This window comes from Ovis canadensis, chromosome 6 (genome assembly GCF_042477335.2).
Source record: "Ovis canadensis isolate MfBH-ARS-UI-01 breed Bighorn chromosome 6, ARS-UI_OviCan_v2, whole genome shotgun sequence".
Taxonomy (NCBI): Eukaryota; Metazoa; Chordata; class Mammalia; order Artiodactyla; family Bovidae; genus Ovis; species Ovis canadensis.
Window position 1 is genome coordinate 95,562,783 of NC_091250.1, and position 19,083 is coordinate 95,581,865.

Here is a 19,083-nt window from a genome sequence, read left to right on the forward strand (position 1 = left end):
ATATATTATAATATATAAATATTATATATATGTGTATAAATAACTATTGAATATGCTAAATCCTTCTATTAACAAATGTAGAAAAAACAGAAATTACTATCAGTTCAGTTCAGTTCAGTTCACTACTTCAGTCGTGTCCGACTCTTTACCACCCCATGAATTGCAGCACGCCAGGCCTCCCTGTCCATCACCAATTCCCGGAGTTCACTCAGATTCACGTCCATCGAGTCTGTGATGCCATCCAGCCATCTCATCCTCTGTCGTCCCTTTCTCCTCCTGCCCCCAATCCCTCCCAGCGTAGAGTCTTTTCCAATGAGTCAACTCTTCGCATGAGGTGTCCAAAGTACTGGAGCTTCAACTTTAGCATCACTCCTTCCAAAGAAATCCCAGGGCTGATCTCCTTCAGAATGTACTGGTTGGATCTCCTTGCAGTCCAAGTGACTGTCAAGAGTCTTCTCCAACACCACAGTTTAAAAGCATCAATTCTTCAGCACTCAGCCTTCTTCACAGCCCAACTCTCACATCCATACATGACCATTGTAAAAACCATAGCCTTGACTAGACGGACCTTAGTCGGCAAAGTAATTAATATCAGTTTGGTTCAATCACTCAGTCGTGTTTGACTCTTTGCAACCCCATGAACTGTAGCACACCAGGCTCTCTTATCACCAACTCCAAGGGCTTACTCAAACTCATGTCCATCAAGTTGGTAGATGTTTGTCATCCAAATATCTCATCTTTTGTCATCCCCTTCTCCTCCTGCCTTCTATCTTTTTCAGCATCAGAGTTTTTCCAGTGAGTCAGCTCTTCTCATCAGGTGGCCAAAGTACTGGAGTTTCAGATTCAGCAACAGTCTTTCCAATGAATATTAAGGATTTATGTCTTAGGATTGACTAGTTTTATCTCCCTGAAGTCCAAGGGACTCTTGAGAGTCTTCTCCAACACCACAGTTAAAAAGTATCAATTCTTCTGTGCTCAGCATCCTGTATAGTCAAACTTTCACATCCTTACACGACCACAGGAAAAACTATAGCTTTGACTAGATGGAGCTTTGCCAGCAATGTAAAGTCTCTGCTTTTTAATATGCTGTCTGGGTTTGTCATAGCATTTCTTCCAAGGAGCACGTGTGTTTGATTTTCATGGCTGCAGTCACCATCTGTAGTAATTTTGGAGTGCTACATCCATGAACCAGGTGAATTGGAAGTAGTCAAACAGGAAATGAAAGAATGAACACTGACATTTTAGGAATCAGTGAACTAAAATGAACTGGAATGGGTGAATTTAATTTATATGGCTATTATATCTACTACTGTGGGCAAGAATCCCTTAGAAGAAATGGTATGGCTATCATAGTCAACTAAAGAGTCCAAAATGCAGTACCTGGGTGCAATCTCAAAAATGACACAATGACCTCTGTTTGTTTCCAAGGCAAACCATTCAATATCACAGTAATCCAAGTCTATGTCCCAACAAGTAATGCCAAAGAAGCTGAAGTGGAATGGTTCTATGATGACCTACAAGACCTTCTAGAATGAATATCAAAAAAAGGATGTCCTTTTCATCATAGGGGACTGGAATGCAAAAGTAGAAGTCGAGAGATACCTGGAATAAGAGGCAAGTTTGGCTTTGAAGTACAAAATGAAGCAGATAAAAGGCTAACAGTTTTTCCAAGAGAACACATTAGTCAAAGCAAAAACCCTCTTCCAACAACACAAGAGACTGCTACACACAGACATCACCAGATAGTCAATACTGAAATCAGATTGATCATATCATTTGCAGCCAAAGATGGAGAAGCTCTATACAGTTAGCAAAAACAAGACCAGGAGCTGACTCCAGCTTAGATCATGAAGTCCTTATTGCAGAATTCAGACTTAAATTGAAGAAAGAAGGGAAAACCTCTAGACCATTCAGATATGACCCAAATCAAATTCCTTACAATTTTACGGTGGAAATGACAAATAGAGTCAAGAGGTCAGATCTGCTAGATAGAATGTTTGAAGAACTATGGATGGAGGTTCATGACTTTGTACAGGAAACTAGGGCCAAGACCATCCCTATGAAAAAGAAATACAAGAAGGCAAAATGGTTGTCTGAAGAGCCTTACAAATTACTGAGAAAAGAAGAGAAGTTAAAGGCAAAGGAAAAAGGGAAAGTTATACCCAACTGAATGCAGAGTTCCATAAAATAGCAATGAGAGAAAAGAAAGCCTTCCTAAGTGATCAATGTAAAGAAATAGAGGAAAATAATAGAATGAGAAAGACTAGAAATCTCTTCAAGAAAGTTAGATACACCAAGGGAAGATTTCATGCAAAGATGGGCACAATAAAGAACAGAATTGACATGGATCTGACCAAAGCAGAAGATATTAAGAAAAGGCAGCAAGAATCCACAAAAGAACTACACAAGAAAGATCTTTATGACCAAGATAACCATGATGGTGTGATCACTCACCTAGAGCCAGACATCCTGGAGTGAGAAGTCAAAGGGACCTTAGGAAGCATCACTAAGAACAAAGCTAGTGGAAGTGATGGAATTCCAGATGAGCTATTTAAAGTCTTAAAAGATGATGCTGTGAAAGTGCTGCACTCAATATGTCAGCAAATTTGGAAAACTCGGCAGTGGCCACAGGACTGGAAAAGTTCAGCCTTCATTCCAATTCCAAAAAAAAAAAAAAAAAGGCAATGCCAAACTACCACAAATGTTCAAATGTTCCAACTACCACACAGTTGCACTTATCTCACATGCTAGTAAAGTAATGCTCAAAATTCTCCAAGCCAGGCTTCAAGAATACGTGAATCAAGAACTTCCAGATGTTCAAGCTGGATTTAGAAAAGGCAGAGAAACCAGAGATCAAATGGCCAACATCTGTTGGATTATCGAAGAAGCAAGAGAGTTCCAGAAAAACATCTACTTCTGCTTCATTGACCATGCCAAAGCCTTTAACTGTGTGTAAAACAAACTGGAAAATTCTTCAAGAGATGGGAATACCAGACAACCTTACCTGCCTCCTGAGAAATATGTATGCTGGCCAAGAAGCAACAGTTAAAACTGGACATGTAACAGTGGACCAGTTCCAAATTAGGAAAGGAGTACGTCAAAGATGTATATTTTCACATTGATTATTTAACTTGTATGCAGAGCACATCATGCAAAATGGAGGGCTGGATGAAGCACAAGCTGTAATCACGATTGCTGGGAGAAATATCAACAGACTCAGATATGCAAATGACATCATCCATATGGCATAAAGTGAAGAGGAACTAAAGAGCCTCTTGATGAAAGTGAAAGAGAAGAGTGAAAAAGCTAGCTTAAATCTCAACATTCAAAAAACTAAGATCATGGCATCTGGTTCTATCACTTCATGGCAAGTAGATGGAAAACAGTAGAAACAGTGACAGAAATTGTTATGATGGGCAAACAACTTCATACATGGTATGTTGTACATGAGAAAAGTGCCATTCTGAGTTGCAGATTAAGCATTTTATGGTGTACAACCCTGCTCAAACCCAGATTCTGGACATTCATATAAGGACTTGTGTTTAGGATTCCCACCACAAATTCCTGCTTTGTTTTCCCAGGACACTTTCAAATAGCCTCTTAGAACTGAGCCCACAAAAGATTAGTGACTTCTGCCCAACCGCCTTATAAATACTAGGTGCTTGCTGCCCTCTACTCTTCCGCTGTCTTGTGACCTGGGATAGAGGACTTTCCTGGTTCACTCTGTGCCCTCATTTCTAGGATCTGTGCATAATAGATGTTATGACTTTACTTTCTTCATGTGGGTGTATTGAAGCTTGTGGCTTCAATGAAAACCCCAGAGGTTCTGGGTTTTCTCTTTACCAAAGTGGGAACTCATATGCTAAGAGAGCTATCTGCCACCCCTACATAGGTGGGTTTTGTGCCTCCTCATTCAGCAGGTCACAATCTGCATACAATTGTTTTAACTTATCCACTATGGCCCCTGCAACACGTATGTGATATCTATGGAATATGATAGAATAAATACCTTATTGTCCTATTCAATTCTATACAATCAATGAGCTGTTAAATATTATAAGACAATGAACTGTTTATTTTTTAATAGAATGTGATAAGCAACATACATTTTCAAAATCATATAGATAACATGACTTGTTTTCTGGATATCACTCCAGCTTCTGTCCTCAACCACTCCTATCTTTAGTCAACAGGCTCATGAACAAAGGGGCCTTTGTGACAGGAATGAAGTTTAGGCATGAGCTTGGCAACATGGACTTCTACTCACCAAGGATGATCTGGCTATGGCCATGGTTGAGTGCTCAATCTGCCAGCAGCAGAGAATGTTGAGTCCTTTATGCGGCACTGTTCCCAGGATGATCAGCAGGCTAACAATCTGATTATACTGGAGAACTTTCATTACAGAAGGGAGAGCATTTTGTTCTTATTGGAATAGACACATAGTCAGGATATGGATTTGTCTTCCCTTCACATAGTGCTTCTGCCAAAACTACTATCAGTGGATTTACAGAATGCCTTATCCTCTGTCATGGTTTTACATGCAGCGTTGTTTCTGAACAAAGAACTAACTTTACAGCAAAAAAGTAATGTGGCAATGATGATATGAATGTGTCTGGAATACAGGAGATCCCTCAGGGTGGCTCTTAGTACTACCGTTTCCTACAATTAAGTCAATTAAAAATTAAAATAACCAAATACATTCTGAAGGAGATCAGCCCTAGGATTTCTTTGGAAGGAATGATGCTAAAGCTGAAACTCCAGTAATTTGGCCACCTCATGTAAAGAGTGGACTCATTGGAAAAGACTCTGATGCTGGGAGGGATTGGGAGCAGGAGGAGAATGGGGATGACAGAGGATGAGATGGCTGGATGGCATCACTGACTCAATGGATGTGAGTCTGAGTGAACTCTGGGAGTTGGTGATGGACAGGGAGACCTGGCGTGCTGTGATTCATGGGGTTGCAAAGAGTTGGACACAACTGAGCGACTGAACTGAACTGAACTGAATTGAATCCAGGCAAGACTACTAATGTCCCAAACTCTTCAAGAATGAATACTTGAGCCACTCTGCCAGGTAAAGAACCTCAATCAATTGAGGTGCCTTTGGAAGGCAAAAGTTATCCAGAATAGACAGTAGATGAAGTATTATAAATACCAGATGCAACCATATGCTCATTTGTAGAACTGAGTACTGTAATTGTCATAAGTATTTCCTCCTTAGTTTGTTATAATATAAATAGGTAGATATATAAGAAGATAGGTAGGTAGAAAAGGTGTCTTTGTTTTCGTTGTTTGTAACACATGATATATAGACTTTATATCACAGTATTTAAGTTACAGAATATCAAGGAGAAAGTACACATTACTCAAGGACTTTACTTCCTCTTCTGGGAAAAGTTTAGTTCAGTTCAGTTCCTCAGTCATGTCCAGCTCTTTGCGATCTCATGGATCTCAACATGCCAGGCATCCCTGTGCATCACCAAATCCCAGAGTACACCCGAACTCATGTCCATCGAGTCGGTGATGCCAGTAAGCTATCTCATCCTCTGTCGTCCCCTTCTCCTCCTGCCCCCAATCCCTCCTATCATCAGGGTCTTTTCCAATGAGTTAACTCTCCACATGAGGTGGCCAAAGTATTGGAGTTTGAGTCTCAGCATCAGTCCTTCCAATGAACACCCAGCACCCAGGACTGAGCTCCTTTAGGATGGACTGGTTGGATCTCCATGCAGTCCAAGGGACTCTCAAGAGTCTTCTCCAACACCACAGTTCAAAAGCATCAATTCTTCAGCGCTCAGCTTTCTTCACAGTTCAATTCTCACATTCATATATGACTACTGGAAAAACCATAGCCTTGACTAGATGGACCTTTGTTGGCAAAGTAATGTCTTTGCTTTTGAATATGCTATCTAGGTTGCTCATAACTTTTCTTCCAAGGAATAAGCGTCTTTTAAATTCATGGCTGCAATCACCATCTGCAGTGATTTTGGAGCTCCCCAAAATAAAATCTGACACTTTTCCCACTGTTTTCCCATCTATTTCCCATGAAGTGATGGGACCAGGTGCCATGATCTTCGTTTTTTGAATGTTGAGTTTGAAGCCAACTTTTTCACTCTCCTCTTTCAGTTTCATTAAGAGGCTTTTTAGTTTCTCTTCACTTTCTGCAATAAGGGTGGTATCATCTGCATAACTAAGATTATTGATATTTCTCCTGGCAATCTTGATTCCAGCTTGTGCTTCTTCCAGCCGAGCGTTTCTCATGATGTACTCTGCATAGAAGTTAAATAAGCAGAGTGACAATATACAGCCTTGATGTACTCCTTTTCCTATTTGGAACCAGTCCATTGTTCCATGTCCAGTTCTAACTGTTGCTTCCTGACCTGCATATAGGTTTTTCAATAGGCAGGTCATGTGGTCTGGTATGCACCTCTTTTTCAGAATTTTCCACAGTTTATTGTGATCCACACAGTCAAAGGCATTGGTATAGTCAATAAAGCAGAAAATGATGTTTTCCTAGAATTCTCTTGCTTTTTTGATGATCCAGTGGATGTTGGCAATTTGATCTCTAGTTCCTCTGCCTTTTCTAAAACCAGCTTGAACATCTGGGAAAAAGGTTAGTACATTTTCGGTTATACACACCATAGCTGTGTATATCTGATAAGGGATGAAATTGTCTTGATTAATTTTATGTGACAATTTGAGGGGGTTTTGAGATGCTAGGTATTTGGTTAAAGAATATTTTGAGTGTGTCTGTGAAGGTGTTTCTAGATGAGATTAACATATTGATTGGTAGACTGATTAAGCAAGTGACTCTCAAAAATGTGGATAGGCATCACTCAATGCACCAGGGCCTGATTAGAAGATAAAAGGCATGGAAATGGAGAATTTGCTCTCAGTGTCTGGCTGAGTTGTATACTGATTTTCTCCTGTCAGTGAACTTGACTTATATCATTAGTTCTCTTAGTTCTCAGACCCCTGAATTTAAGATTAGTACTATGCCATCAGCTTTCTCAGTTCCTTAAAATGAATCTGTTATTTCTGTTTCTCAGGAGAATTCAAACTAATACAATAGCCATCAAAAGAAAATATAACTTTTTGCAAAATCTTAAACGACTTACATAATATGTTCATATCAAAGGCAAAAACAGAACTAATATACTATCATAAATCACATCTTTTCATTCATTTTCCTTTTTGTCATATGAGATATCCTAAGTGCTTCAAAAGGAGTTAGTAACATATTTTAAATTCCTTCTAGTTCAGTCCATCTATTTATTTTAATATTTCAATTTAATTATTATATAACCAACAAACTAAGGAACAGTTTGTGATGGAAAGGGATTCAGTCAAGATATGTCAGTTTCTTCATATTTGTTCTTCAAAAATATGGACATCAATCTCTATGTTTAGCGAAGCTAATATCATATGAAATGTAATTTAGAGTGAGAATCTGATATTTTATGAAAACATGTGATCTCTTTTTGTCAGTAAAACAATTTACATATTTAATTTTTTATATCATCTTCATATAAAAATCTAAGTGAAATGTACTGTAAAAAAATGAGCTATAGTATTGTCCCATTTTGCAGTGTGGAGCTTATATACTATTTAATTTAGATCTGGAGATTTACTACTAGTCTTAGAGGCTTTGAAGTTGGCTTATTCATTAGCTTTATTTTCTGTCAAATTGTGATCTTTTTTTAAATTTTTTCTGATGGTAGTTCCAAAATAATATTGGCTGTCTTAGCTATTAAACATACAAAAATTTTTCTACTCTCTTACTGACTGGAAGACTTTTAAAGAGTATGGGCTCGTTGGGAAACATTGCATTACACATAGAACTTTATACCCTCTCTGTCTTTGAGATTTTTTTCAGTTTGCCATTTTGTACACAGGTGAGAATTTTTTTCAATTTTTCTCACTTACATAGTGCTATACACTACATTTTCAAGTATGATACTCTTAACCTGAAAGCAGAGGGGACTGATATTTACATTTCTAAAAAAGGCTCTAGTACTAGCATGTGCATGCTAAATCACTTCAGTCATATCCGACTCTTTGTGACCCTGTGGACAGTAGCCCACCAGGCTCCTCTGTCCATGGGATTTTCTAGGCAAGAATACTGGAGAGGGTTGCCATTTTCTCTTCCAGGGGACCTTCCCCACCCAGGGAGCACATCCAAGTATCTTATGTCTCCTGCATCGGCAGGCAGGTTCTTTATCATTACTGTCACCTGTGAAGCCCTAACACTAGCATATCAGTGCTCTGCTAACTTAGTCAAAAGGGAAATTTTGGAAATCATCAGTGAAATGAACTTGGGGAGTTCCACTGCTGCTGCTACTGCTAAGTCACTTAAGTCGTGTTTGACTCTGTGAGACCCCATAGATGGCAGCCCACCAGGATCCCCCATCCCTGGGATTTTGCAGGCAAGAACACTAGAGTGGGTTGCCATTTCCTTCTCCAATGCATGAAAGTGAAAAGTGAAAGTGAAGTCGCTCAGTCATGTCCAACTCTTCACGACCCCATGGACTGCAGCCCACCAGGCTCCTCCTTCCATGGGATTTTCCAGGCAAGAGTATTGGAGTGGGGTGCCATTGCATTCTCCAGGGAAGTCCCACTAAACAAGCATTAAAAAAGAGTTTGCATACATATTTTTGATGTGGATAGTCTGGTTACAATATGACAATTGTTAATGTGAACTACTGAACATGACACTTCACATGTTATACTGTGACTGAGCCATTTTGTCAATACTTAATGCTACAATTATTTAAAAAAAAAAGTTTCCACTGAGCAAAGAAGGCCATGAAGATAATTGTGTACCTGGATTTGAAAATCCAGGATTTTCCTGGCTAGCAGGATTTAAAATCACTCAGAAAATGTATAAACGCAAAATATCTCTTTGCTGCACATAGTAATTCTGGAATCTAAAGAGGTTTGTTAAGGGAAAGTTAAGGACTTGATATATATACAAATGTGGAGGACTTCCTTTCACTTTTTATTGGGAATCTAATATTTAATTTAAATACTAACAATATTATATAACTAAATAAAATATTGAACCAGGCCATATGGAAAAGTGCATTCTGTTCTCAGTTATTAAGTCATGTCTGACTCTGCAACCTCAAGGTCTGTAGCTTGCCAGGCTCCTCTGTCCATGGGATTTCCCAGGTGAGAATACTGGAGTGGGTTTACCAATTCCTCCTTCAGGGGATCTTCCCAACTAGGGATTTAAATGTGTGTCTCTGGCATTGGCAGGAAGCTTCTTTACCACTGAGCCACCAATAGAAGGATATATGGAAAAGAGATTGCATTAAATTAACTATTTTATTTCCTTTTATTTAGGACACTTTACAGAGGAACCAGAGAACAAATTGCCAACATCCACTGGATCACAGAAAAAGCAAGATAACTCCAGAAAAACATCAACTGCTTTATTGACTATACCATAGCCTTTGACTGTGTGGATCACAAGAAATTCTGGAAAATTCTTAAAGAGTTGGGGATACCAGACCACCTTACCTGCCTCCTGAGAAATATGCATGTAGGTCAAGAAGCAACAGTTAGAAATGGGACATGGAACAACTGACTGGTTCCAAATTGGGAAAGGAGTACCTCAAAGATGTACACTGTCACCTTGCTTATTTAACTTATATGTAGATTACATCATGTGAAATGCCAGGCTGGATGAAGCACAAGATGGAATCAATATTGCTGGGAGAAATATCAATAACTTCAGATACGCAGATTACACCACCCTTACGGCAGAAAGTGAAGAGGAACTAAAGAGCCTCTTGATGAAATTGAAAGAGGATAATGAAAAAGCTAGTTTAAAATTCAACGTTCAAAAAACTAAAACCATGGCGTCCAGTTCCATCACTCAATAGCAAATAGAAGGGGAAACAGTGAGAGACTTTATTTTCTTGGGCTCCAAAATCACTGTAGATGGTGACTGCAGCCATGAAATTAAAAGACGCTTGCTCCTTGGAATAAAAGCCATAACCAACCTAGACAGAAGCAGAGACATTACTTTGCCAACAAAGGTCCATCTAGTCAAAGCTATGGTTTTTCCAATAGTCATATGTGGATGTGAGAATTGGATCATAAAGAAAGCTGAGTGCTGAAGAATTGATGCTTTTAAACTGTGGTGTTTGAGAAGACTCTTGAGAGTCCCTTGGACTTCACATAGATCCAACCAGTCAATCCTAAAGGAAATTAATCCTGATTGTTCATTGGAAGGATGGATGTTGAAGCTGAAGCTCCAATAATTTGGCCACCTGATGTGAAGAAATGACTCATTGAAAAAGACCCTGATGCTGGGAAAGATTGAAGGCATGAGAAGAAGGAGACAACAGAGGATGAGATAGTTGGATGGCATCACTGACTCGATGGACATGAGTTGAGCAGTCTTCAGGAGTTGGTGATAGACAGGGAAGCCCGATGTGCTGCAGTCCATGGAGTTGCAAACAGTCAGACATGACTGATCAACTGAACTGAATGGAACTGTTTATTTAAGCAAATTTCTACTGTATAGCCCAGGGAACTATACTCAATATCTTATATAATGCATAATGGAAATAATCTGAAAACATATATATATATATATATATATATATATATATATATATATATATGGCTTCCCTGGTGGCTCAGCAGTAAAAAGTCTGCTGTAATGCAAAGGATGCAGGTTCAATACCTGGGTAGGGAAAATATCCTGGAGGAGGGAATGGAAACTCATTCCAGTATTCTTGCCAGGAAAATTCTGTGGATAGAGGATTTTGGTGGGCTCCAGTTCATAGGGTCACAAGGCATAGAGTTGTACACATATGAAGCATCTGAGCTGAGCTGAACTGATGTATATATTAATTATTTATAATTAATTAATTAATAGTATTATATATTTATTTATTTAACTGACTTTTGATGTACATCAGAAAGTAACACAATATTTTGAATCAACTATATTTCATTTAAAAAAGAATTTGTCTATATACAACATTACAAAATCATTGATTATAGAAGACAGTTAACTTATATATACTATCCTTCTGTATTGTAACAGAGTTTTTTTAAAGATCTTTACCAAAATGTTATAGTTAGATTTATACGTCAGCTTCCCTGGTGGCTCAGATGGTAAAGTGTCTGCCTACAATGTGGGAGACCTGTGTTCTATCTCTGGGTCAGGGAGATCCCCTGGAGAAGGAAATGGCAACCCACTCCAGTACTCTTGCCTGGAGAATCCCATGGATGGAGGAGCCTGGTGGGCTAAAGTTCATGGGGTCGCAAAGAATAAGACACGACTGAGTGACTGAGCAACTTCACTTTCACTTTCTTTTATATGTCAGCTTGGCTAAGCTGTAGTACATTTATTTAGTCAAATACTAATCTAGATATTGCTGGGAACATATTTTGTAGGTGTCTGTCTACAATTAGTATAATCTAAGTAAGAAGAGTTACCTTTGGTAACATGAGTGGTCAATAACCTCAGATATGCAGATGGCTGGATGGCATCACCAATTCGATGGACGTGAGTTTGAGTGAACTCCGGGGGTTGGTGATGGACAGGGAGGCCTGGCGTGCTGCAGTTCATGGGGTCACAAAGAGTCAAACACGACTGAGCGACTGAACTGAACTGAACTGAAGTCACATCAGTTATCAGTCGTGTATTACTCTTTGTAACCCCATGGACTGTTGCCTGCCAGGCTTCTCTCTCCATGGGATTCTGCAGGCAAGGATATTAGAGTGGGTTGCCATTTCCTTCTCCAGGGGATCTTCCCAACCCAGGGATTGAACCTGTGTCTTATGTATCTGCATTAGCAGGCAGATTCTTTACCACTAGCACCACCTGAATGTCTAACTGAAAATACTTAGAAAAATACTTTTATCCCTATTTTCATAATTTTAATTTTTTAACTGTAGAGAAGAGAGAAAGCAAAAGTGGCCACAATCACTTTAGTTTATGCATATTGTAAATGGAACAGTTTCATTTTTTTTTCTTTATTCTATTTTATCTGGCCATTGAAAATTAGTTTGGGATTAACATGTACACACTGCCATATTTAAAAATATTAATAGATTACCAGCAAGGACCCTCTGCATAGCACAAGAAACTCTACTCAATATTCTCTAATAATATAAATGGGAAAATTGTTTTCTACAATTTTGACCCAGAAATACAAGAATCATATTGATTTTGTAAACTGAGATTGCATGGTCTACATATGAAGAATGGGAACTACAGTGTAAACATACTAACAAGACTAACACACACGAGATACCCAAGGCTTAATATATAAATACTAAATATGAATTGGTTCGTTTGTAGATTTATCACTTATATTCCTTACCATGAAGTTACACTTTCTCTACAAACTATCCAAATAAAGTAAAACTAGATAGGCTTTTCCAGAGAAGGCAATGGCACCCCATTCCAGTATTCTTGCCTGGAAAATCCCATGGGTGGAGGAGCCTGGTAGGCTGCAGTCCACTGAGTGACTTCACTTTCACTTTTCACCTTCATTCATTGGAGAAAGAAATGGCAATCCACTCCAGTGTTCTTGCCTGGAGTATCCAAGGGTCTGGGGAGCCTGGTGGGCTGCTGTCTATGGGGTCGCACAGAGTCGGACATGACTGAAGCAACTTAGCAGCAGCAGCAGCAGCAGCAGATAGGCTTTTCAGAAAGAGCCAGCAAATAGCCTTGTTTTTCCGGAAAAGTACCTCAGCACCCCCACATTTTTGTCTTCAGCAGTTCTCACATTTGGGAGATAAATGAATTATAAAATGACAGGGAAAGATGTTATGGAAGTATTTATTGGATTTATTTTGAGATGTGTCCAGATAATGTATTATCTGAACAGATCTGAAAATTTGGTGACATCAACCTGGAAGGGCTTCCCAGTGGCTCAACAGTTAAAAAATCTGCCTGCAATGCAGAAGACGCTTCAAGACGCTCAGGTTCAATCCCTACATGGGGAAGATCCCCTAGAGAAAAGAATGGCAAGCTGCTCCAGTATTCTTGCCTTCGAAATCCCATGGACAGAAGAGCCTGGTGGGCTACAGTCCATGGGGTCTTAAAAGAGTCAGATACAACTTAGTGACTAAACAAAAACAACAAAAACTTAGCAGGAAGCTCATCCTAGCTAGTTTTTAGGGTACCTATTTAGCTTGGTAGTAAACACTCTTATCACTGCTACACTTGAGGCAACCAAGTCTTTTTAGAGCTTAATTAAAAATTTCAAAAACTTAAAATGTGTAGGTAACAACCCTGAACTCTGAAATTACTGTATTGTCCTTATTTATGTAAAATAATTAATCTTAAAGGGTAATAGACTAATGCCCATTTATTCAAGAACTAGTGCATTTTTAAGTGGGTTTACTAGATATAATAGACTAAAGAAAAATGGATATTTTAAGTAGAGACTCACGTAAAGAAGTTTTTGGATTAATGATCATGACTGAGGAAAATGGGGCTTCCACTATAACAATCATAAAATAGTCAATAATTTGTATCAAATAAAGAGAAGAGAGAGTCTTAACTAATTATTGGACAGAAATGGCTATTTGTAGAATTGAGTTACATACACATGGTAACCTTATTAGAAGATGAAACTTTCAAGACAATAAATATATTTTACTTATATAACATTTCTTTCAAGAACATCAAGATCACTAAAATTATTTAATAAGTTCTCAAAAATATCTTTATTTATTGCAGAAATAATCATTGCACATTGGATAAAAAATAAATCACAAGTACACAAAAATAAAGACGAGCAGAGGAGATCTACAAAGAACATGCCATTATTTACTAAAGATAATCCAAAAGACCTTTGTAGTTGTAATCTACAACTCAAATATTAGTTAGGCTTAATATAACACTTAAGTCAAAAATACTAGAATAGCTTTTACAGAAGTACACACTGTAATCTATGGTAAGAGATACTTAAGATATTGAAAATTTATTGGGAAAAATGGATGATGTGTCTGAAAGAATTTTGCACTCTTTGTTTTTGCATTATAAACAAATTTTTAAAGATATATAAAATAACAGAAGAAAACATAAAGCAAGAGATAAAAATACCTTTCCATAACAGGGTTCAGTTAGAGTTCTCCAAATAAACCTCAGATTTTGCTCTTAAAGTCTATCAATAAATTGGACAAGTTCTATTCACTTTCAGTTCAGTCACTCAGTCATGTTCAACTCTTGCAACTCCATGAATTACAGCACACCAGGCCTTCCTGTCCATCACCAACTCCCGGAATTCCCCCAAACCTACATCCATCGAGTCAGTGATGCCATCCAGCAATCTCATCCTCTGTTATCCCCTTCTCCTCCTTCCCCCAATCCCTCCCAGCATCAGAGTCTTTTCCAATGAGTCAACTCTTTGCATGAGGTGGCCAGAGTACTGGAATTTCAGCTTTAGCACCATTCCTTCCAAAGAACACCCAGGATTGGTCTCCTTTAGAATGGAATGTTTGGATCTCCTTGCAGTCCAAGAGACTCGCAAGAGTCTTTTCCAACACCACAGTTGAAAAGCATCAGTTCTTCAGTGCTCAGCTTTCTTCACAGTCCAACTCTCACATTCATACATGACCACTGGAAAAAACACAGCCCTGACTAGATGGTCCTTTTTTGGCAAAGTAATGTCTCTGCTTTTTAATATGCTATCTAGGTTGGTCATAACTTTCTTTCCAAGGAGTAAGCGTCTTTTAATTTCATGGCTGCAATTACCGTCTTCAGTGATTTTGGAGCCCCCCAAAATAAAGTCTGACACTGTTTCCACTGTTTCTCCATCTATTTCTCATAAAGTGATGGGACCAGATGCCATGATATTCGTTTTCTGAATGTTGATCTTTAAGCCAACTTAGTGCATGCTAATTTTTACATTTAAAAAATCAAATTTATGTTTTTAATTAAACTTAATAACAATAAAACTAACACATAAATTTGAATCGAAGAAAGAGTCAATTCTGCTTATCTAGGCTGGTTGCTTAGGGAATAGTTGACATTGTTCTGTGTCAGAGATTTTTTTTTTTTTTTTAATTTCAGTGTCTATATATGAACACCCTGCCTCAATAATACCTTATGACCACATCTGGTGACCACACATAACTTGCCTACTTGTCTGCTTTCCATCACGAACTTAATTTCTCAGTTTTCCAGTTGATTAGAAAACACAAGGGAAGGGCCTTGAGGTGCAGTCTAAGCAATGAGGATTTTCTAATAGGAAAAGGATCCTGAGGATGTCTCTTGTGGCTGGTTGTGTGGGACCCATAGCCATTAACCTACCCCAGCCCCTCCCTGCTCCCTGTGGTATCAAAGATTTCCTTTGAAAGGGAAGAGCAGAGACTGCAGGGGGAGATCAGGGATGGAAACCCTCACAGCTGTGGAGGGGAACAGCAGCCACCAAGCAAACCTCGCTCCAGTTTTGCTTGTCCCATCTTCCCCAGAACCAAGATTCTTTGGAGCATAAAATCCATGGACTAAGAGTACAGAGTATACTAGATCCACAGACTAGCAGTACAGAGAAGAGGTCTGGCAGGTGGGAGAGGCAGTGGAGATGGTCACTGAATCTATCTGAGCAGATGTGAAAGTCTTGCCAGGAGAGAAAACATGGAAGCAAAGAAGAGGATCTTGAATGGGGCCCTTAATGATTCCTCTCTGTAATGGTCAAGAGGGAAAGGAGGAAGCAGCAAATGGAACTGACCAAGAGATACCGAGAGGAAGAAGGAAAACAAGACGTGGTGGGAGGAAGCAAATCCAGGTTGGGAGCAAGGAGATGGAATTAGAAGACAAAGATGACCCTGGACTTACTGCCAGGATGGGATGTTATACTGAGAAAATCCATCAATGAAGACAACTAATGGCAGCCGGGAGCTCATGTACTTGAGGAGGAACCATAGAGCTGGGGGCACAGAACACAGATGGAAGGGCCACAGTCCAGCTCTCAGGGTTAGAGAGAGGATCATCACCACCTGGATCACAAGATGATCACACCCGGAATGCAGGGGTGCTCAGTATAGCTTCATCTGCTTCCAGCGTTCATACTTTGTAGCCTCAGGAAAAAAAAACAAAAACAAATTTGAAGAAAATCTTTCTAAAAATCACAGATGTTTATGAAAGCTTCAGCGTCTAGTAATGGTAAAGAAAGGAGAGATCTGGCATTAAGATTCCAACCACCTTTGGCTTTGATTTGGGGTAATTCAGGATGAGTAGCTGTTCTTTAAACAGTTAAGACTGAGTTTCCCCAAAATTAGTGTTTCCTTTTAAGAGAGTGGTAGACCAGAGCAAATACACTCAATGAGGCCCTGGTATCAGGCACAGTGACTGAAGAGAGAAAAAAGTTAAGAAAGAAAATGCAGAAGATTCACAGTGACAACTCTCAAATAAAACCAATCCCTGGCCACAGAGATAAGTTGAAGCATGTTATCATCGAATTCTGAAGAAGCAAAACATAATGAACTGCCAAATGAAAATGCTGCCTTTTTTTTTTTTTTTTAAAGCCCACATCTCAAACTCTGTACAAAGAACTGAAATGATTGGAACTTCCCATAGGCATATTTTGTCTTCAGCTTAATAAGCAAGAGACATTTCAGGCAAGAAGAAATGCATTTTTCTGTAGGGAGTAAAAAAAAATTCTAATAGCTCACTACATGCCAGACCAGCTGTTAATCCTGTGGTGCCCAAACCTGGAGGCCTCCAGTGACAAAAAGGGTGGGAAGGACACCTTCAGGGTAGAGATACCATCCTGGCTTGCTAAATCTCTTCCTCTCCTGTCCACATGACTCTCCTCTGCTTAAGACCTACAGGCCTCACATTTGAACACTTACAACTGTCACCTACCACACCAAGTGACTATCAGGCTGCCCCTCCAATCCACCCACACACCTTCTCTGAACAGTCTCCATCACATCAACCTTTTATCAAAAAACATCCAGTACCTCTCCAGTATCTTCTAGTAAACTCTGAGTTACTTCCCTCAAGTTTCAGGGCTACGGCAGCCTGCCTGAACATACCATTCCAACCTAGATCCCCTCTTTCTCCTGAGTCCCCAACTCCACTGCCTCCATCCCTGCCCACTGAATTCAGCTCACCCCACAGTCAGGCCCTGTTGCAGGGCCCTGCATCCAGAAACCAGTATCTGACCATCCCCACCTAGACAGCTCTCCCTTCCCTAAATGTCTGAACTCAGGTCAAGACCATTTAGTCTGGCTTCACAACATGTTATTCATTTATATATAAATGAATATTTCACATATATTTGAAATATATATGTATATATAGAGTAGCATGTGTGCTCAGTCGTGTCCAATTGTTTTATGATCCAGTGAACTGTAGCCCACTAGGCTCCTCTGTCCATGGAATTTCCCAGACAAGAATACTGGAGTGGGTTACCATTTCCTCCTGCAGGGGATCTTCCTGACCCAGGGATCGAATCAGTGTCTTCTGTGTCTCCTGCATTGACAGGTAGATTCTTTACCACTGAGCCACCAGGGAAGACTATATATATCAGAGACCTCTATTTTTATGGGGATCAAGAATACTCAGAATCTTTCTGAAAACAGATATTTTTAAAAGAAAATCACATTATTTCCAGGCCTATTATAAAAGCTACTGTAACTAAATATGGCACTTGTCCATAGAACAACACACAGAGATTAATGGAACAGTTACAGAACTCTAGCATAGACTTATACTTTCACTCATTTGATGTTTTTTTTTTTTTATTTTGAAGGCACTATTTAATGTAAGACCTATCCTCAATAAAATTCGAAGCATATGATAAAGTATTGCTAACTATAAGAATTATGTTCAACAGTAGATCTCTAGAACTATTCATGTTATATAACTAAAACTGTATATCACGAATAGAAATCCCCCATTTCTTCTATACCCACTGGATTTTTGACAAATATGCCGAGAGGAAGGATTTTAAATAAACTATCTTGGGACCAATGGATATTCATAAATAAAATGTTCCTTGAATTTTCCTCATATTCCCAAATTCTTCTCAGTCCTATATGACTCTTCATGACCCCATGGAATGCAGCCCACCAGGCTCCTCTGTCCATGGGCTTCTCCAGGCAAAAATACTGCAGTTCATTGCCATGCCCTCCTCCACGGGATCTTCCCAACCCAGGTCACCTGCTTTGCAGGTGGATTCTTTACCATCTGAGTCATCAGATAAGCCCCTTCCTCATATTATACATAGAAATTAATTTGAGATGGATGTGAAACCTGAAGATAAAGCTAAAATTATTAACCATTTAGGAGAATATCTAAGAACATTCTTGACTTGGCAATAGCCAAAGTTTTCTAGAAATGATATAAAAAGCATGTCACCATGTCAGTGACCTTTTGCCCTGTGATCCCAGAAAGGTCAGACACTTTTCTGCCCTATGACAATGAAGGTAGAGGTGGCTTACTTGCCCTCTCTGAACCAGATTTTTTTTTTCTTTTCCTTTTATTCCCTCAGCTTCCTCTTGCATTTTTCTTAGGACAGGAGTCATTCCCTGTAACATTTCTCTCTGTGGATGAAAGCTTTTCATGCAGAGATGGGCTCGGTAAAGGACAAAAATGGTATGGACCTAACAGAAGCAGAAGATATTAAGAAGAGGTGGCAAGAATATACAGAAAAATTGTACAAGAAATATCTTCACGACCTGGATATTCACAGTGGTGTGATCACTCACCTAGAGCCAGACATCCTGGAATGTGAAGTCAAGTGGACCTTAAAAAGTATCACTACGAACAAAGCTAGTGGAGATGATGGGATTCCAGCTGAGTTATTTCAAATCTTGAAAGACAATGCTGTGAAAGTGGTGCACTCAATATGTCAGCAAATTTGGAAAACTCAGCAGTGGCCATGGAACTGGAAAAGGTCAGTTTTCATTTGAATCCCAAAGAAAGGCAATGCTAAAGAATTCTCACACTGCTGCACTATTACACTCATCTCACAGGCTAGTAAAGTAATGCTCAAAATTCTCCCAGCCAGGTTTCAGCAATACGTGAAACGTGAACTTCCTGATGTTCATGCTGGTTTTAGAAAAGGCAGAGGAACTAGCGATCAAATTGCCAACATCTGCT